The 21781-nt window shown below is 46.9% G+C and overlaps 1 protein-coding gene across 5 annotated transcripts in view; it reads right to left on the reverse strand.

Annotated features, from left to right (window-relative positions):
* Positions 1 to 21781, reverse strand: part of FGF1 (fibroblast growth factor 1) — a 106600-nt gene that overhangs the window by 77003 nt on the left and 7816 nt on the right. For 3 of the 5 annotated variants that reach the window (XM_070374540.1, XM_070374536.1, XM_070374541.1), the window contains exon 2: positions 19393 to 19547. The exons of 1 other annotated variant lie outside the window; for it this stretch is intronic. The gene's annotated coding sequence lies outside the window, so the exon portion shown is untranslated. Of the gene's footprint in view, positions 1 to 19392; positions 19644 to 21781 lie in introns of all 5 variants that reach the window. One more of the 5 variants, XM_070374537.1, reaches the window with a different exon arrangement.

Here is a 21781-nt window from a genome sequence, read left to right on the forward strand (position 1 = left end):
GAACCTGTTTCCTCTGCTCTGCAAGGGAGAAATATTACCTACATTCATAGGGTTATCAGATGAGGATAAGAGGAGACAAAGTTATATAAAGTGCTTAGCACAGTACCACATTGGATAAATGTTAGATGATGATACAAATAAACAATGTTACCTTAGGTAGCAAAGTTACACTTTGTTACAAGTATTACTATTCCTGAGGTATCTTGGGAGCTGACACAAACATTCATCTCAAACTCTCAATGGGAGGGATTTCAGAACCCAAATCCATCCTCCTGCCCTGTGATGGTGGCTGAGGTTGCAACCTCCCACTCCCTACCTGGAACCCTTCTCGCACTTCCTGCCCTACTCCTTTCTCAGCACTCCCCTGCACTACCCTCAGGACTCTGGACTCATTACTTCAGGAATTGTTTTTCTTGGGAAATGGACTGGCTTGCTCCCTCCTTGGGAAAGACCACCCCAAACCCTGGCTGGGGTTTTGTCAAGCAGTTAATCACCGGAGACCTCCCCCATCAAGACTTCTCTGTGGCTTAATCTTCCTGTCTCCTCTTAAGTGCCCTGACTCAATTCACAAAGCTGTCTGCCTCTGTCCTTGCTGGCATCCTCTACCCTAAATGTAAATACCATATTTTTCTCAAAGCTTCTTACCTCTGCCTAATGAGTCTTATGTATCAGAATCAATCATGCTTTACATTTATAACGTTTGTAACTCACGCACCCAGAGCCTCCCCGGGTCTTCAGATCCCCATGTGGTCTTTCCCATTCACAGCTCTCCATGGTCCTGAGGGCATCAAACAGCCTTCCTCTTTAAGTGCCACAAGCAAGCCTTTCCTTGTGGGGGAGGCTACAGAGCCTCATGGAGAGAGAGGTTTGGCCAGTCCCTTTCTTGAGCCCTCCTAATCTTTCTCATCATTTTCCAGCACAGAAGATAGAACTAATGAGTTTTCCCCAGGAAAGCCCTTCTCTTTTGAGGTAAGACACCCCACCCTAACCCTACCCCTACCTTGCAATCTGCCTTGTGCTGCCTTTTATAACTGGCCTGCCTCTTTGCACCAAACCTAGGGGCAGGAAACTCAAAGACTTTTGCCTGCACCTTGGCTGGGGGATTCCAGGGTAACACAAGCCTCTCAGGTATGGAATGGCATCAGATTAAAATCTCAGACTTTGTCAATGAAACAGCCACTAGCTCCCCCTCAAGATCTTTTTCAGGGGGCTGGATCTGGAGGAGCATGGTAGGCCTGCCCCTCGGGGAAGCTGTGGAATCTCTAGTCTTCACTGCGTTTGTAACAGAATGACTCTCGTGGTCTTAAGGAGTGTGTCCCAAATGTCTTGGCTTCTCAAAACTGGTTTCTGCTCCCTTAAAAATCTTCTGGACAGAGTGCCGTGTGCTGAAAGGGATGGGGCAGATTTCACAAAATGCAGCAGCAGCCACGTGGCATCATTGAGTTGAGAAAGCACGGCACGTTAGACACAAGTCCCCACGTTTACTTCTTTATCAGCCTGTTCATCTGCCTGCCTGTCTATACATCCTCTGATATGTTTAGAGAAGGACATGTGGCGTATACGCCAGGATATGAATGAAGCTGAGGGTGGTGTATAAAGGCATCTGTAGGATAGCGAGATGAGGAGCCTCAAGGCACCCTCTCCGGAGTCCCTCCCAGGCCACGGGAGGGACAGACAGCAAGAAGGCAGGAGTGATGCCTTCCCCCTGTCAGAGGTCCCACACTGCAGTGTGTCCTGGGGGCTCTGAGAGGCCGCAGTGTCTAATGCTGTCAGGCTTCGGAGCCCAGGGCTCAGAACCTTCCTGAAGGTTCTGTGGGGCGAGCTCCGACCTCGCTCATCCCAGAAAGGAATGGAGGAGGCGCCCAGCTGGCTGGTGGCAGCTGCGTGTCCAGCCATCCGGGAAAGAGGCCCTTTCGCCTCCCCAGCCTTCCCGCTGCAGCTCTCCCCTCTGGCCCAGCTCCCAGGATGTGGGATGCCAAGCAGTTCCCGCCTCCTCCCCCTGCTCCCCACATCCCACCTTGCTCACAAAGGCAGGTCTGTCTGGAGCTGAGCAGGGCAGGCCCACGGGGAGGTCTGGTGCTCCACACCACACCCTTTCCTTACGGAAACGGACAGGTCTTGTCCAGTGACGGGGAGAGGGAGTTCCCCTCGTGGAATACCTCCTCTCAAGCTCAGCAGAGAGGCAGCGGGTGTATGTAAGTGGGAAGTTCTCTGCTTTGCATGTCTGGTCAAAAGAGGGCTGTGAGTGCAGCACGTCACCACCCAAGCCAAGTCAGAGTAAATGCTCCCGCATTCAACAAGTCGCCTTCTAACCCTTTGCTCCTGAGTCAGTCAGAAATGTTTACTTTGCTTTGAAAATGGCCTCCATTTCCTAGTTAATATGCGTAAGAGAAGATGTTGCCGCTCAGCATTGTGCTTTTGCCCAGCGATTGTGACCTGCAGTATGACCTTGAGAAGACTGCCCTGGGCTTCACTGTCTCCATTCACTTGACTTCACTACACCTAGTAAGGGCCCATGCATCCTACTGTTAGGCACATGGACTTGACAAGACACTGCAAGGGAATAAAGGTGGAGATGAAGTCCAAGTGTAAGCTCTGAAGTCTGGCTTCCTGGACTTAAATCCGGAGGGTCAGGTCACCTCTCTGAGCATCAGGTTACTTGACCTGTGATAGCCCCCACCCCGCATTGTTCGTTATGAGGGTGCAACAGGGTAACATGAGTAACCTCAGTTGGCACAGCCCCTGGCACATCTGATCTCTGTAGCTGTTATTTTGTTAGTTATTCAGAATAAATAAGTTCCCTGTCCTTGATGGAGGGTGAGAAGGAAAATCATAAGTAAGGCAGACTGGTAAGTGCTTTGATGAAGGTACCCTGCACTGGAGGGAGAAGAGGTCCAGGAGGATTTAGTGGAAGCTGTGGCAGGTCAGACACAAGGACAAACAGCTTCATGCATGTGGACATGGAGTAAAGGGAAAGTTGACCAGAGGCCTGAGTGTGGGCAGGCAGAGGCGGTCTGGTCCCAGCGTGAGTGACTGGGGCTGCTGGGCCGGGGCACGCACACTAATTTACAGGTCAGTGCTCACTAGTTTGGAGTCACGCCAGAGAGGACCCCAAGTGGTGCCACCTGAAGAGTGTAGACTTCTATCTGCAAGTGGTGGGCAGTCAGTGGAGATCTTTGAGAAGGGAATTAGAAAGATGTTTCTTGTAACATTTTATGGGAAAATCTTGGTGGGGGCGGGGGGGAGCTGGGCACTGAGGCTGAGGGATACTTGCTCTGTGTTCCCATCTCTAAAAATTCACTAGGCTTCTAGTCCTTGCTTAATATTCACCTTCTTTACTTGACTACAAGGTCGTCTAGGACAAGAGCCATATGCTTCCTTCACACAGCTCTACCCCAGCACAATCCCTGGTGCTTCATAGAGAGCTGTTGAATTAAAATAGACAAAAGATCTGAAGCTTGAGCCATGAGAGTAGAGGGAAGGGATGGTCTAAAGTCACTTGAGGAGGAGCATGAAGAGGATTTGGCAAATGCCAGGAACTCAGCAAAGGAATAATCAGAGATAGCATAGGACATGGTGGGGAAGATGGATGAATGGACGGGAGAATGGACAGAATCAGGAGAAGCCTGGTCAGCGATGCAGGTACCAAGTGCCTGACAGAGTGGGCTGCTTCCCAGGGGCGAGACACCATCCATTCAGAGCTGGGTGTTGGGCAGGCCTTGGACATGGGGCGCTGGGGAGAAGCCAGAGTTGGAGGCAGATGCGGGAGGGTCAGAGATGTGGGGAGAGATGGGGATCTTCAAGGGAGAAGGACCCAGAGCCTGAAAAGAGAGGTGGACAGAGGCAGCTACCCTGGGGGACACCCCACAATCTCAAGAGATGCCTAGTGCAGCCAGTGATCTCAGAGAAGTCGCAGGGGACTGGAGGCCAGAGGGTACAGGATCACAGCATTCAGCGGGAAAACTGGCTCTAGGCCACACCGTTCAAAGCCGCTGAGAGGCTAAACAGATGGAAAACAGAAGCCAGAACCTCGAGATTGGTCTCGTGGCATTGCTGTGCCAGTCACTCCTTCCAGCCTTCTAAAGGAAGATACATACTCACCAACCCTCCCATTATCAGAACCTTCCATTGCTTCCCACTTCCCAAACATTAAGGCCCTAAGTCCTTGGCAAAGGGTTTCTGTGACCCCCCAATCTTTCCTGGAAGCCTCACCTTGCTGTTGCACGTCCAGGCCTTCATGAGTTGGTTCATGCTATTCCTTCAGCCTGGAAGGGCCTTCCCTTCCAGTCTCTCCTAGCTAAAATTCTTCTTACCCTTCAGGGCCTACATCACATTGCACCTCCTCTGCAAAGCCTTCCCTAATATCTCCAGTAAAAAGAGTCCTTCCTTTGAGGACCCATGGTGCAGTGCTTTGCCTAGAAGGAATTCTTTCGTTCCTTCTGAGATTCCATCCAGTTGTTGGCTTGTCTCTCCCTTCACTGGATTATGACATCATGAGCAGAAGACATATCTTGTCTTTGAACATCCTGTGGCTTGATCTCTTATGCACAGAAGGGACTCAGCCAATGCCAGCAAAACATATGGAGAAACGAATGTCTTGAGGACAGTAGATGCTGGCTGTTCCACTTGGAAATTACAGGGCCTAGGAGCTGTTTGACTTCAGGGCTTGGCCCTGCAACTAAAATCTTGGCCCAGCATTAGGTTGCTTTACAACCAGCTGTGCTATCTGTGATCTCTAGAGTCATTTTGATATTGTGGCTACATTATTACAGATACACTTAAGATTTTCCTGAACATTTCCCATATTTAGACAAAGATGGAAAAACTTGGCCTGGTCATCAGAAGTGCTTTATCACATATGTTCCCCTTGATGGCGATTTAGAGTAATCCCTACACAATTCCATGAGGATCATAAACATATTTCGAGAGCCATGAATTAGGAGGAGAAAGTTTCCCAACACTCAATTTACAGACTCAGAAAGCATCTGTTCGTTTAATCATCTGTCATCTTCAGCCCCTCTGAATAGGCTCTGACAGTATTTAGATAAAATGAATATAATGGTTTTGCGACAGCTTGTTATTTGTAAGGAAAACATGTATTCAATAAACATATTCAACAAGGTTCAGCGAGCACCTACGATGTGCCACTCATGTGTCCTTGTTAGACAGTGTATGAGTTGGATGGATTCTTTCTGTAGACTGTGTTTTAGGGGTTAGATATTCTCTGTTTTGTTGTATAAAACTGAGAGCAATTTAGGACTGATATAGACAGCCCTGCTTTTTTTGGTTGGCTTTGTTTTTATTTTAGGATAGACAGTTACAAAACACAGCTGGCAAAATGGAAAGAAAAGCTACGTTCTTCATGCAGCTGTGAACAACAGAATTTAAATATCTCTAATCCAGCAGACCTGGTTCTTGGCAAGGGAGGGAAAACGAGTACGTTGTTTTTTACTACTTTAGGCTTTCACACTCATACACACATGTGTGCACATGCATATCCAAAGAGTAAAAAGGCAGTGAAGCCGGAGGGTATGTTGAGTGCTTTTAAAATTCTTTTTCCATGGGTCTTGCAGCGTTGGCTGGGAAGGAGTTTCCCAAAGAACTAACCTCGTAAGGAAAGCCTTCCCCTGCCTTTGTAATAATAAGAATCGCTTTCTCCTGAGCATTTGTCCTGTGCTAGTCTGGTGCCTGAAGAGCATTACTTGTTTTATTATATCCTCTGAGGTGTGTGGCGTCTACACATACAAAATGAGGCTCAGAATGATGACACAGGTTGCAAAACTGGGTAGGCATGGAATTGGAATTTAAATCTAGTTGTCTGGCCACAACTGGGATTTTCCTTAACCCATCTCCACTGTGGCAGAATAGCACCAAAACATACTTGAGAGGTGAATAATGACCAGACTTGGGGAAATGGGGCACATTCCAGATGACGTCTCCCCATCTTTAAGTGATTCCAAAGGACAGATGTAAGAAATGTGGTTGGCCTGCACAAAAGAACCCTAAAAATAGGGGTCTTTATGTTTTTTCTATTTCAATATATATTGCTCTTTCCTCCTTAACAGTAATAGAGCTATGCTTAAATGTTTTTGTAGAAGGATATTCAATATGGCATTATTAATAATAGTGACAATGAACTGAATATCCGATAATAGAGGACTCATTAGATTATAGAGGAGTACACTGCCACCATTAAGAAATCTGTTTCAGAACAGTCTTGAGTGGAGGACACCCACTATGTTGCTAAATGAAAAAGTAAGTTAAAAGTCTATAAAGACAGTATGATCCCATTTTTGTTTCACACACACACAGAAAAAGACAAATAGAGACACACAAACACAAAGAGAGACACACAAACACAGGCATATATATAACACAAGAAAAGAACTGGGAAATTATCAGTATTTTAACTGATTATCTCTTGATGATGGGTAAACTTTTATTTTCTTAAATTGTATTTTCTGGTATTACTTCCATTTCCTATAATGAAATATATTACTTAATTATCTAAGAATAATTTTTTAAGTAGTGCATACTCATTAACTCAACAGCTTCATCATACAAACAGTTTTTGAGAATCCACTATGTACTAGACTCAAAACATTAAAAAAGAAAAACAGAAATTAAAGTTACTCACACCCTTGTTCACTGGAATTTTGGATGATCTTCATCTCATTTTCTGTGCTGCATTGAAAGCATAATGGTGACCAAAGCAGACAGCTACCAAGCCCTGGGACAGTTAGGAGTCCTGCCAATGGAGATTGAGCAGCCTCTGGTCCCTGATTCGGCTGCTTCTACCTCCAGACATCATTTCCCTTCCCTCTAAGTCTCAGCTCCATCATCAGTAAAAAGGATGGAGAGTGGTACCTACGTCATCAGCATTTTGGAGGATTAACCAAGTTACAAGTAAGTGCTTTGACGGAGACAACAAATGATAGCTGTTATTACTATTACTGTGTAGAATGGCTGCGTTGCTCTTCTGTTTTCCATCTCTTTTCTTCCAAAGAGTGTAGCATAGTTGTATTGCTCTTGGAGAGAAGGACCACTTTTTAGGTCTTTTTTGAAATTTTCTTTTAATTGGAGGATAATTAGTTTACGATATTGTGACGGTTTTTGCCTTACATCAACTTGAATTGGCCACAGGTATACGTGTGTCCCCCCCAACCCAAAGCCCCCTCCCATCTCCCTCTTTTTAGGTCATTAAGGCTTAGGACTTCCCTGGTGGCTCAAACAGTACAGCGTCTGCCTACAATACGGGAGACCTGGGTTCAATCCCTGGGTTGGGAAGATCTCCTGGAGAAGGAAATGGCAACCCACTCCAGTATTCTTGCCTGGAAAAATCCCATGGACAGAGGAGCCTGGTAGACTACAGTCCATGGGGTCACAAAGAGTCGGACACGACTGAGCGACTTCACTTTCACTTTCTTTCAAGGCTTATAAAGTCACCTTTGACTTTTGTCTGTGGTCAGATCACTCAGTCCAAGCCATTTTCAGGCAAAGCTATAAAGGACAGAGGAGCTGCCATGGTTTAAAGAAAAACCGGAGTATTTTTACATCTTTCAGAAAATCTTGGGAGCCAATGTTGGACAAAGATCTTACTTAATTGTGTTTGGAAACCTCATAAATGTGGTTCGGTATAGGCCTTATGATAGCTAAACTCCTACTTATTCTCACCAACCCTGTGACTTCGGGCCTTGGTGTTCTGTTTTGTCTTATCAGCTCTGTTATTGTATGAGCTCTTTGGAGAGAGGATGCCTAGTAGTGGGCTAATTCCTGGAGGAGCCAGCCTGTTTCTGGTTGTGGCCCTATTTCAGCCTACCCCATCTCCTTTCTGCATGACTCCCAGACCTCCTAACTCGGACCCCTGCCTTCCCTCCACCCATCTTAGAGTCAAATCTCCACTCAGGATCAAGTGAGGGTCTTAAAATGTCCATCATTGCATGTCACCTCTAATGCTAATCCCCCCGTTATTTTCAGTGCGTTCAGAATAAAGCCCTAGCTCTCTGCTTGACTCCAGGTTGTGCATGATCTGGTTCTTGCACACCTCTCCAGCTTCATATTGACCCATTCCTTCACTGTTTATTCTTCTTGAGGTATCCTGGCCTCTGTTGGAGTCTAGAACACACGAGTTCTTGTCCACCTTGGGGCTTTATCTCAGGTTCTTCCTTCCATGAAGAATAGTCTTCATCACTCCTCTTGGCATGCCTGGAGCCCCTTAATCCTTCTGGTCTTTGCTTCTGTGTCACCTTGGAGAGACTTTCCCTTTCCACCTAATTTGTAGCAGCATTTCTTGTTTCAGGACCTTGTTTGTTCTATTTGTAGATCTTAGCATGGTTTTTACTTAGTTCTTTTTGTTGACTTACTTGGTGTGTGTGTGTGTGTGTGGGTGTGTGGGTAGGTGTGTACATTATTTGCCATTCACCTGCTGCATTAGAATGTCAGCTCCTCAAGGGTAGGGACCATGTCTGTCTCATCCTCGTATCCTTGAGGCAGGGCCCTTCACGGAGAATGCACCCGATGTATAGGGAAGGGAGAGAGGGAGGGAGTCTCTGAAAAGTGGGATGCTTCTCCAGGCAGCCCAGTTTCCCGTGAATGTGGGCAGTGTGTGCTGCTTAGCCCTAACATTACTGTGCAAGTTTAAAAATAAAACCCCTGGGTGGAGTGAGAAACCTTTAAAGAGGATGGGGGAAAGATAATGAGAAACAGAAGCTGGCCAACACAGCAGGATGTGGGGCTGGCCAGGAAGAGAAAGGGACCCTGACTCCAAGAAAGCACTGCAAGAGTCTGATGAAGGTAGTACTTCGTGCTACTAGAGGTCTTCCTCTTAGTCGACAGTGGATGAAAGACTTGAACTGTTTCAGGCTGTGCTTCCATCCCAGAGCGAGATGTGTTTAGAGTCATTTTTTTTTTAAAGAGCTATTCTCTACAGTTCCTAGAACAGAGGCCTCCACACCCCACATCTGACTGCCATGCTGTCAGAAGAAGAAGGAATAGCAGGAGGTTACAGGGAGGTGATGAAGCCTGCTTTGGCTCACTCTCCCCGTGACCTTCCCCTGGGCCCCTCCCAGCGTGGAATCTGAACCTCCCACCACAGTAGGGCCCCAGCCAGACAACCCAAGGTATAGCCACCCTCCACAGTCTTGGCTCAGTTCTGGGGATGTGCAAGGCAGGGAGGGTCAGGTCAATGGGTCGCTAGAAACAACTGGGACGTTGCCTTGGAAACCCTTTTCCCCCACTTGCACTGTGTGCCTTTGGATCCACCCTGAACCAGCTGTGTATTAAATCCTCTGGCCGCAGTGGGAGGTAGAGAGTCATGTGGAGGAAGGTCAGAGTGTGTCAGGAAGGGGTCCACCTCCTTGATGGGAGACCATCGATCTTTGGGCCTTAGTGAGAGGTCTGACGACCCAGGAGAGCCATGGGCTGAAAATCCATACTCCGGGCCTGGTCTCTGTGGTGCAAGAATGGGCTGGGTTGAGTGTGGGGGCTGCCAGCATCCCCTCCTCCAGACTGTGGCCTGGACCCCTTCCCGTAATCATCTCTCTCTGGTGCTCCAGAAGCCAAGTGATGTGCTCATGGTCACCTAGTGCAAGGGAGTGTTTGCAGACCTCTACAGCACTGTTCACCAGTGGGTTTTTCCATAATCCCTGCTCTGTGGTGGTCAGAAGGGCCATGAAGGAAATCAGCAACTATAGAGGGAGACAGCTGGAGCTTTCCATGCCCCTTCATAACCTCTGCTCCCCCTTCTAGAGATGAACTCTTGTAAAGAAGGAAACCAAAGCACAGAGAGGACCAGTTCTTACCCACAGTCACTCAGGAGGACAAGATGGGGCATTGAGCAGCCTGGGTGCAAGATAATTGTGCAGTTCACAGCCTACAGCAGGCCATGCTGTTCACTCTGCGTTTAGTCTTCAAATGTGTTAAACTCAAAGCCCAGGGTCAGGGGACATAGAGGAAAAGTTTGAAAGCACCCGAGCACCAAGGAACCACATGTACCCTGGAGGGGTGGGGATCCCACAGCCTTTTGGGAAATGGTGCTAAAGGAGCCTTGCTAAAGTTGAAGCTTCTTTGTTTGTTGCAAACTCCTACAGCTTAAAACTGTTGAACAGGAGGCTTGTCTGCTCCATGCTTAAACTCTTCAAAGGAGCTATTGCTTTCTTGGCTAGTTCTAGGTTCCTGACGTGTGAATTTTAAGTGCTGAAAGAGCACAGGATGATCATTGTCCCTTGGAACAAAGAAGACTGACGGGGGAACAGCAGGTGACCTTCATGTTCCCAGATCATTTTTTTAGTTCAAATACATTCTCAGGTTTCCTGCAAACCTTAGCCAGACTGCAAAGTGTTGGTAGCAATAATAATTAATATTTTATTGATCAAACGCTGTGTGCTCTGCATTATGTACTGAAACATTTTTGTCTCACTGACATCTTAAATCACCTCTGTGAGGGAGTAACAGCTAATGCTGATAATAAAACACACTTTCTCAGACTTCACCTGTATAAATTCACAGAGTCCCATCAACAACCCTCGGGTGTGTGTGCTGTTATCATGTCTCTGTTTCAGAAGTGGAAAGGTTACAGAATTGGGCCAAGGCCTTACAGCTCTTGTGTGTCAGAACCAGAATTCATACCCAAGCAGTCCTGCCTGCCCCAACTGGTATACTCCTATCCTCAGGCCCTGCAGACTGTCACTATGGAATAAGAAAAGGATGATGAGAGAGATGGGCCAGAAGTGGAGGCATCAGGAGAGCTCTTGGTCTACCACATCAGCTCCCTTTCCAATGAACTTAGGACACTGCCTCCCGAGTCTTCAGCAGAGACATCCCAGGACCAGCCTTGGAAAATGGCAGCTCATTCTGTGTGGCCAACCAAGCGGGGATTTTACCCTTGGGAGGAAACGATCCTGAGGCTAACCTGCATCTCTGTCCCAGAAACATCCCCATTAGCATTTCAAACATGAAAAACCAGTAGAGGCTTAAGGAAGAACATTTTGCTCCTTTAACCTAACCACCACCTTAGCACTGAAGACAAAGGAGCCAGGGCCACGCCAGCCTTGAACTCTGAACCAGGGACATGCTCTCCCGGGGCTGCAGCTTGCCGTGTAGACTCCAGGGAGTGACTCTGCAGTGGTCATTCCCAGCTTTCCTCCAATTGCCATTTCAAAATTCTGACATAGATTCTGAGGAAGAACAAGCACAGCCTAGTTTTCGAACAGCTCTCTGTGTCCCCGATTGGTACTGAAGCAGCACTTTGTGCCCATTGATTAATCAGTGCAGACACTGCTTCCACCCCCATGGACCTGGTAGCCAAGGTGGGGGTGAGTGGCTTTGTCCACTCCTCCCTGAGTGCAAGGGCAGGAATGTGCTGGATCAATGTCACCCTTCTGGGTGCCTGACCTCACTTGTTTGCCTTTGATGCCCATCAGCCAAAAGGTGTTATTCATCTCTGAGCATGAATAACACAAACAGGCTGAATTTTTCTAGGCTTCCAAAGTGAGTTCTCTGAAGAGACGAGATTATGCACCCTAGGCCAGAGCAGCTGATGCAGAGCATGGGGTTCTGGGGGCTGTGAGGGGCCTGCTCACCCAAGCCAGGGTCTGAGGCCCCGAAGCACACTTGGCAGCACTGCTTTTCTAGAGCTGTGAGGAGTGACAGAGGCCGGGAGGTCCCACTGCTGCCCTTGGTTTTGGCTTTTCCACTCCTAGGATTGAACCAGTCGCTCATTTATTGAGCACTTACTATGTGGGTCAGTTCTGTTCTAGGCACTGGGGATACAGCAGGGAAAAAGAGAGACAAGGCCTACCCTCCTGAAGCTTATCTTCTAGGGGGAAGGATGAATCAAAGCAAACTTAAAAAAAAAACTGACAAGATGATACAGACTGGGCTCAGTGCCATGAAGGAAATAGAGATAGAATAGGGAGTAACAGGAGAAAAAGCCACTTTGAGGAGTTGACCAGAGAGATGAGGCCTGAAGGACAAAGAGGTCTCCTATGTAAAGAACAGCAGGGAAAGTACTCCAGGCAGATGGAACAGCAATTGCAAAGTCCCAGAGGCAAGAAAGGGCGTGGAATGGCTGAGGCATGGAAGAGAGGCCAGTGGGGCTAGAGCTTGTGGGGAATATGAGAGGAGTGGGAGGATCTTGTCCCCATGAGACCCCCCAGCTGCTGTCACCTTCCTGAAAGTCTCCTCTCTTCTCCACAGTGGACTCCACTTGCCCCAGGGACTCATCCTTGCTAAGCCAACTCTAGCTCCTCTGCTGGAAGGAAAAGGAAGGGAATTCTTTTGTGACTGTCAGGAAATATGGCAAAGGCATGGTGTTCAATTTGACATCAGGACTCACTCATGGTTTATGTCAACAGTGGCTGGCGTCGATGAGAAGTTTCCGAATGATGGGAATGGTGTGTGTGTGTGTCTGGTAGGGAAGACACCTGAGAGGGCTACAAACTCCAAGCTGGAATCCCATTGCCACAGACCTATCTTTCTGCTTCTCATGTGAAATCCTGAATAAGGCACATTTTGGCTTTAAGTCCTTTGTACTCCTTCTTTATATTCTCCGCCTATTGTCATACCCGTGTCTGCCCACTTCCACCCTTTGCCACAAGGGTTCTGCCTGGGTTTCTTGCCCCCACTTCTTGCCTCTTTACGACTTGAATCTCAACTGTTCTCCACAGCCCTGCTGAATGAGCCTGCTGACTGCTGACCTGTTCCTGTAGCTTCAGGATAGGTTCTGCAGGCAAAGGAGAGGTTACATTCATGAGACCTCTGTGTGTCCTTCAAGTGATGCCAGAGAAGGTCGGGCTTGGCTGCCTGGTCAGCCCCAGTCTGAGCCTGGCCCGGCTCCCAAGGTCTTGAATTAACCTCATCAGTGGGAGACAATGGCCCCTATTTAGACTCTAAAATGCTGCACTCAGTATGTCAGCAAATTTGCAAAACTCAGCAGTGGCCATAGGACTGAAAAAGGTCAGTATTCATTCCAATCCCGAAGAGGGGCAATGCCAAAGAATGTTCAAACTACCGCACAGTTGTGCTCATTTCACATGCTAGTAAGGTTATGCTCGAAATCCTTCAAGCTAGGCTTCAGCAGGATGTGAACCAAGAACCTCCAGATGTACAGGCTGGATTTCAAAGAGGCGGAGGAACCAGAGATCAAATTGCCAACATGCATTGGATCATGGAAAAAGCAAGGAAGTTCCAGAAAAACATCTACTTCTGCTTCATTGACTATGCTAAAGCCTTTGACTGTGTGGATCACAACACACTGGAAAATTCTTAAAGAGATGGGAATACCAGACTACTTTACCTGTCTCCTGAGAAGCATGTATGCAAGTCAAGAAGCAGCAGTTAGAACCCGACATGAAACAATAGACTGGTTCCAAATTGGGAAAGGAATACGACAAGGCTGTATATTGTTACCCTGCTTATTTAACATCTGTGCAGAGTACATCATGTGAAATGCTGGGCTGCATGAATCACAAGGTGGAATCAAGATTGCTGGGAGAAATATAACAACCTCAGATATGCAGATGATACCACTGTAATGGCAGAAAGCCAAGAGGAACTAAAGCCTCTTCATGAGGGTAAAAGAGGAGAGTGAAAAAGACTATTACAGAGACTGGGAGGCTTAAACAACAGAAATTTCTTGTCTCACAGTTCTGAAGGCCAGAAGTCCAAATTCAAGGTATTCACAGGGTTGGTTCCTCCTGAGCGCTGTGAGGAAAGGATGTGGTCCAGGCCTTTCTTCTTGACACGCAGATGGCTGCCTTCTCCTGTGTCTTGTCATGTTCTTTCCCCCGTGTGTGTCACTATGGCTTAATTTCCCCTTTTTAAAAGGAGACCAGTCATACTGGATTAGGATCCACCCTAATGACCTCATTTAAACTTGATGACCTCTGTCAAGACACTGTCTCCAAATAAGGTCACATTCTGAAATACTGGGGGTTAGGACTTCCACCTACAAATGTGAGGGGGGACACAGTTCAGCCCATAACTACTACCTTCCAACTACCCTTTGCCCCCACCCTTTTGGTTTATTGAATGAGATAAAAATAGGGAACAACAAGGATACATCATCTTCTGAAGAAATTATGTGGGAGTCTCAGGATGGGGGAGGACAAGATAGGAATATGAAGAGGAGAAAGACACTGAAGGGTGAGAAAAGAGGGTTGAACTGACAAAGAGCTAAAACTACCCTCACGTATCTGTGAGGAGCTCCATGGCTATGCTATGGAAACCTGTGGGGCCTGGGTTCCTATCTGAGATCTGCCACATACCAGCAGTGAGGTCTTTACCCTCGCTTGTGAAATGTGATAACAACAGTACCTAACTTATGGGATGGTTGTGAAGGGCTTAGCACTGTGCCCAGCACCTGATGGGCTGCTACTGTTGTTCCCACAGTGTAGGTTTAGCCTAAGTAAAACGGTGGTTCAGGAAGAAGTCCAAGTCAAAAAAGAGGCTAATCGCCACTGATTCAGGCCACACAACTCTGTTCTCATTAAAAGCAATGAAGACAGGGAACCAGAGCAACTGAAGCAGCCCTGGGCTTCTTCAGCTGTGACCTGTCGACTGGAGGCATCAGAACCAGCTGGGCCCTACCCAGGAAATGCAGAATCCTGGGCCCTTGTGAACCCAGCTACGTCAGTACTTGTGTGGGTAGTTCCCAGGAACCTGATGTTTTGACATTTTTAATTAATTTTCGGCTGCTCCGTGTCTTTGTCGCTTGCATGGGCTTTCTCTAGTTACCGGGAGCGAGGGCTACTCCTCCTTGTGGCGTGCAGGCTTCTCGCTGAGTATCTCCTCTGGTTGCAGATCACAGGCTCTGGGTGCATGAGCTTCAGTGGTTGTCGTGCACAGACTCAGTACTGTGGCTCACGGGCTTGGGTGCTCCACAGCCTGTGGCATCTCCCTGGGGCAGGGATCGAACCCACGTTTCCTGCGTTGGCAGGTGAATTCTTATCTGCTGCCCCACCAGAGAAGTCCAACATGTTTTATAATTATTATTAATTAACTTATTTTTTGAATATAGTTGATTTTATCATGTGTTAATTTCTTCTGTACAGCAGAATGATTCAGTTACATGTATATATACATTTTTAAAATATTCTCTTCCATTATGGCTTATCACAGGGCATTGAATATAGTTCCCTGTGCTATATATATAGATATAGTAGGACCTTGTTGTTTATCCATTCTATATATAATAGTTGGCATTCGCTAGTCCCAAACTCCCATTCCATTCCTCCTCCCCCTTCCCTTTCAGTTCAGTTCAGTTGCTTAGTCGTGTCCAACTCTTTGCGACCCCATGGACTGCAGCACACCAGGCCTCCCTGTCCATCACCAACTTCCAGAGTTTACTCAAACTCATGTCCATTGAGTCAGTGATGCCATCCAACCATCTCATCCTCTGTCGTCCCCTTCTCCTCCTGCCCTCAATCTTTCCCAGCATCAGGGTCTTTTCCAATGAGTCAGTTCTTCACATCAGGTGGCCAAAGTATTGGAGTTTCAGCTTCAACATTAGTCCTTCCAATGAATATTCAGGACTTATTTCCCTTAGGATGGACTGGTTGGATCTCCTTGCAGTCCACAGGACTCTCAAAAGTCTTCTCAACACCTCTGTTCCAAAAATATCAATTCTTCTGTGTTCAGCTTCCCTTTAGCAACCAAAAATCTGTTCTCTCTGAATCTGGTGTTTTAAACAAGCTCCCATGTGATGCTTATGCACATTAAAGTTTGAAAATGCCTGGGCCAGACCACAGGTTCTGGAGCAGCAAGGGTGAGTCTTGTCCATCAGTAATCCCCACATCTACACAGCTCTGGTACAAGGTAGGCATACCTTCCCATCACCAGCATTCCTTAGGTAAAGTCAGAGAGATGGGCTTGAGCAACTATGCATAAAACAAATCTCTGTGTCATGTTTTGAACATTCAATTTAGAGAGATTACATTAGCAAATCAAGCCTTTTGCATCACTATAAACTTCACTGTGCCCAGATGCTAAGTTCTTTATTGCTCATTCCTTCTCTCTCCATGGCTGGAGTCACCTAGTCTTGACCTTCGGCTTAGCTCAAGATGACCTCTGACCTTAGGCTGGAGGTTTGTCAAGAGCCATGGCCCAGCACCCTTGCTGTGTCCTCGTCTCTGTTGTTAGGCACCATTTTCTCTCTTGTTGGTACCATCCTCTTGCAGGAAAGCCTGTGGCCCACCTTGTCCCCCAGGGCCTGCGTTCATGTCTTGTTCCTAAACACCCAGTCCCAAGGTCATGAGTCCTCAAGGCTGAGATTCTGTCTCCAGTCCAATCCAGGGTCTTGCCATATCTTGACAGAGTTTCCAAATCCTGGCCTACTTTCTAGGGCCTTCAAGAATCATCTTTTCCTGAAGTCCATCTGTCACCAAACTCTACCTGCCTCTCAGAACACCTCCAGTGATCCCCCTAACTGTAAATGACACGCCAGCTAGGAGCACAGCCTAGGTATAAGTTCGGCTCTGCCACTTTTTAACTGTGTGGCCGTAGGCGAATGGCCAAACCCACCAAGCTCAATTCTGCGGCCATGAGAGCCCCCACTTCACGGAGTTGTTACTAGAATCTGGCGAGGTCACATACAGAGTCAAGAATGGTACCTGGCTCATGTAAAGGCTCAAGAAATGCTGGCCACCAGCACAGAAGCTCCTCTATTCTTTTTTTTTTTTTTAATTTCAATTGGAGGCTAATTACTTTACAATATTATAGTGGTTTTGCCATACATTGACATGAATCAACCATGGCTTTACAAGTGTTCCCCTTCCTGAAACCCCCTCCCACCTTCCTCCCCATCCCATCCCTCTGGGTCATCCCAGTGCACCAGCCCCGAGTACCCTGTCTCATGCACTGAACCTGGACTGGCGATCTGGTTCACATATGATAATATACATGTTTCAGTGCTATTCTTTCTATTCTAAAAGCTCAGAAATGTAAGCAAAACACCACACCAAGCAAAAGCATCTCTGTTTCCCAAAAGGTGGCACTGGTGGTCACACAGAGAGTCACTTGGACCTTGGAACAAAGGGACTTGTGAGCAGCCTTTTCAGAACTCACCTTTCAATAATGATAATAACAACAACAGATACTTAAATTTTGCTCACTATAAACCAGCCACTGAGCTAAGAGCATTTACTCATTTGAGCCTTTCAATTATAAGGCTAGCACTTTATTGCCCCATTTTATAGATGAGAAGACTAAGGCACAAGGTCACAGGACTAGTAAGTGTCAGAGTCTGAATTTGAACCCTGGCTTCTTCCTACCTGCAGAGTCTGTTCTTAGCTTCTGTTCTGCTGGCCTGTCTTAAGTGGTAACATTTAGGAATCAAGGTAATTGCCCTCCTCCTCTTCCCTCTTCTCCTGCTGTAGGCCAGATGCTTGTCCTTGTTCCTGTGGACTCCTTTACCTCCCAGCTGAGTTGGACATCCTGTCAGCCCAGGTTCATTCGCCCTTACCTGCCCATCCAGTTAAGCCCCCGCCTTTCTCTATGGTTGGCTAGGCTGGATCCAGTCCCATGGGACACCTTGCCACAGTATTTGATGGACTTGATGAGAGATACTTTTCTTAAGGAAAAATAGTCATTCACCTGTACTTTATATGTCATGGATAGTTGTTAGATTTACCTAAAACAGGGTATGTCTGTAGCCCGAATGGCTGCAGATTATCTTTCCAGTAGCTTAAATCAAGGAGTATTTCATTAGCCAAGCACTGCCTATTTGATGACGTGGAAGGGGTGTGCCTTCCCCTCTGTATAGTCCCTGACTGCTGGAAGCTGGCGCAGTGGGTAGCAGCTCCACGATCCTTAACCATTTATTCAGGATCCACAGAATGCACATCAGCAGATTGAGCAAACACATGTCTGTCTTGGCATCAGACATCCCTTCTCTGGGTGTAGATGGAGCGTATAGGTGTCTGTCCACTGTCACCATGGAAATTCATCATCAGAGTTTGTGCTGCCTGCCTGTGAAATCAAGCCACTTAATCAACTGGATACTTCCTCCTCGAATCCTTTTTGGAAGCTGGCCAGGCGTATATGCATATGTGCACACCAGGTCTGGGAGGAAGTTTATAAGTAACTCAGTGTCTTCTTCCTTAGTTCTTTTGTGTTAACTTTGCTTTTGATATAATAATACATTTGCAAATCCTTTTCTTCATGCTAAAAAGGCAGTATCAATAGAAAACAGTTTCCCTGAGTCTACCCATTGCCCTTGGCAGCAGATCTGGCAAATTTGCCTTCGGATACATGATCTCAAAAGGGGAATTTCCTTCAGAGCCCTCAATGACCAACACAAAGAAAACAAAGGAAGTTTGTGACTGTGAATCACAGTCTCCACCAAAATCCACACTCATTCACCCAGACAGCCACTTTGCTAGACACCACTCAGCTTAGCTGGTTTCTCCCTAACCCTTTGCCACCACTGGGCTGGGTCACCCTCAGTCAGAACCCGGATGCTTGTGTCCACCCACCGGTGTTCGTGGAGCTAAGTCATGAACAATTGTATCCTTAGAGCAAGTGAAAGGGAGAGTACTAGTCACCACAGCAGGAAGGTGGGGGTGGATTTAAACAACTGGAGAGAGCACAGAGCGAGCTCTTGCACCTGATAGATAGGTGTGTTCCCTCTTGAAAAAAGGGTCCTTGATTTTTTAAGGTCTGGATTTTTCTAATGTTCTATCTAGAAGCCTTGCATACTTTCAGCATGTAATGGTGATGTGGGTGTGGATAGCATCAGTGCCAGAGAATGTGCCCAGTGGCTAGCCATTCCCGTTCCCTCTCTGCCAGTGCCTATCTGGAGGGGCACTGAGATGACAGTGTGATTTTCAGAGAGGATTAGAAGGATGGTAGGAAGTAATTGAGGTGACCAGTGGGGCCATTGGAATCCCACCCTCTCAAGCATACTCAGATAATTGCATATTTCAGCCTAACGTTTATATCAAAATGTTGACTAATTCTAAGGTGCCCACCCAGTAGACAGGGTTGCTAAGACGGCTGAATTTCCAGGCTACTTAAGAGGGTGAATGTGACAAGCAAAATAATGCTAGCCATGCTCAGTATGGCCACAGAGTCCTGCCAAACCACAAAGGTTTTAGTGAATGAGAGCCTTCTGCTCCCTCTGGTCCTCATGGCCGGCAGTAGGGGATGAAGACACAGGAGGAAGCACGCTGCATGACTGTTCTCACAGGCTCTGCACTCCAGGTGCTATTTTTTACATGTCTGTGATATTAGCCAGCCTTTCTTTCTTTTTTTTTTCCCAAGAAGCCTTATACTTGCACTCAGATAGACAGACAGACAGACACACACACACACACTGTCTCTCTCTCTCTCTCTACCTCAGCACTGGATGTATATAACCTGCTTTCTGCTCCCAAGAGTAGAAACCCTGATTCCTACCTGAACAGCTTGCAGGCTGAGGGCTTTTCCTCTCCAGTCGAAGGGAAAGAGGATCCTCTCAGTCTCATCCGCCCTGCGTTGTCACTGTCAGTATGCTGCGACTGCTTCTCCAGCAGCCCCAAGCTGGCTCTCTGCACCTCCCGGTGACTGCAGCTCTGTGTGGGGAGAGGGGACGGGCCGTGGCATGTACATCAGGTTGCTGGTCCGCCTCCAAACACCGTACTCCAGAGCCGGCTCCCAGTCCTGCAGGGCTGTGTGGGAAGCAGGGAGGCAGGCAGGGGGCTGAGCGCGCAGCCTGTAGGTCTCTCTCCAGCCCCGTTTTGATCGGCAGAGGGGACCTGCCTTTAGACAGCTGCCTGCACCGACCCTGCCCACAGGGGTGCACACGGAGTACCCCTAGCCTTGGGCAACCAACAGCAGGCTCAGGGACACAGAGCTCATGGCCAGCGGGGAAGGGAGAAAGAGACAGCAGACAGCGGCGGCAGCTCTCCTGGGTGTTATTTTAACGTGGTTTGTCTTGGGGCAAATGGCTGCACTGAATGGACTACTAGCCCGTCTGGGCAGATTCCTGTTTATTTTGAGGCCTCAGTTGGCAGGGAAACAGCAGGTCATGGCTCAGAGACAGTCCTCTGCAATCAGAAGACTGCTGGATGAAAAGGAATCCTTTTCTGTTCTGACTTCTGGCATCTCTGCACAGGGTGTAGATGTCTGTCTGTCTGTCCCTGTTTTGCAAAGCCACTCGAGGCAATGGCCATGCAGTTTAGAGCTGGGGAGGGGCTGCAAAGAGAATATTTCTGCCCTTTCTCACCAGTAGTCAAACCTGTCCCTGCTGAACTAAGCAAATCATCAGGTGGGGTTTCTTCAGTGGACCACGGGCATCATCTTTGTGCCCCTGGCCAGGATGGGGTAAGGAAGAGGGGAAGCTGCTTGTATGAATGACTTTTGGCTACAACATGAGGAATGAACCTGAACTGAAAGGCTATGGATCAGGAGGTATCTCTGAAGAGACCAAATGGAAACATGATTAATAGTTTCCTATAATTGACAAAGAGTCCTGTTCCTGATGCAGGCATTTGAGCCTGGGAGGTGTCACTGAGAGAGAGTGTGTGTATGTGCGTACATGCATACAAGCCTGCCCACCTGGTGATTCAGATAGGAGGTACAGATTGACCTGTTGGAACTAGAAATATATTCTCTGGTTTCTCCCTCCTCTGGGAAGGTGGAGATGGAAAACTGTTCTCCAAAGTCATCAGGGAAACTTCATGTGCCTCTGAAGGAAGGAGCTCAGAAAAGCTCACCTCCTGCGACAAAGAATTAGAAGCACAGACAAGCATAACTCTGATAATGGATGAAGCACAGCTCTGCTAAAAGGAACTTGAGAGGTACAGGAATAATTGATTTTTCTAAACTTTATTAACAGGAACTTCAGTGAACTGTCAAAGGTCCTTTTGACAAAATTTAAAATTTGCTTTAAAAAAAATAGTAATCTTCTTAAGCATCTGCACAATTCCGAAGGACCTTCTAGATCATAGATGAAGGAATGATAGGAGGTAAAGTTAGGAAGCACCCTAAATCTTCCCTGCAAGCTGCTGTGATTATGGTGACAATCAAATGTGCCCAAATGTGTGACAACACCTCAAACACCAGTAAGTGTGTGAATGCAAGTGTAAGTCATTATTTTAGTGCTGTTTCTTCATTACATCTAGTCATCAAATGCTATTAAGGAAAAAAAGCCAAAAAACCACACAGTTCCTAGGCAGACATAGGCAAGTGCAATCCCTAGCTACCGATGTAAACCCATTAACTTACTACTCTCAGGTGTCGTTTGGCAGTGTTCCTGTCCAAATACTGGGAAATCATGATTTCTCAGTTCCTTAAAGTACTTAACGTAATTCTCCTCAATACTGAATTTTTAATGTTTTAATTTAACATCTCTCAAGTTCCATATTTGTTTCAATTTCCATGTCTAGTGTATAGATTTATCTTTAAAAAAATTTATTATAGTTTATTTACAATATTGTGTTAATTTCTGCTGTACAACAGTGATTCCGTTTTATATACATATATATACACACACATACACACATATCCTTTTTCATATTCCTTTCATTATGGTTTATCACAGGATATTGAATATAGTTCCCTGTGCCATACAATAGGACTTGTTGTTTATCCATTCTGTATACAATAGTTTGCATCTGCTACAACTCCAACCTCCCACTGCATCCCTCTCCCTCCTCCCCTTCCCCACGGCAACCACAAGCCTGTTCTCTGCCTGTGAGTCTGTTTCTGTTTCATAGGTAGGTTCCTTTGTGCCATATTTTAGATTCCACATGTAAGTGGTATATGGTGTTTGTCTTTCTCCTTCTGATTGAGTCTACTTAGAATG

Source organism: Bos mutus, chromosome 7 (assembly GCF_027580195.1).
Source record: "Bos mutus isolate GX-2022 chromosome 7, NWIPB_WYAK_1.1, whole genome shotgun sequence".
NCBI classification, from domain to species: Eukaryota; Metazoa; Chordata; class Mammalia; order Artiodactyla; family Bovidae; genus Bos; species Bos mutus.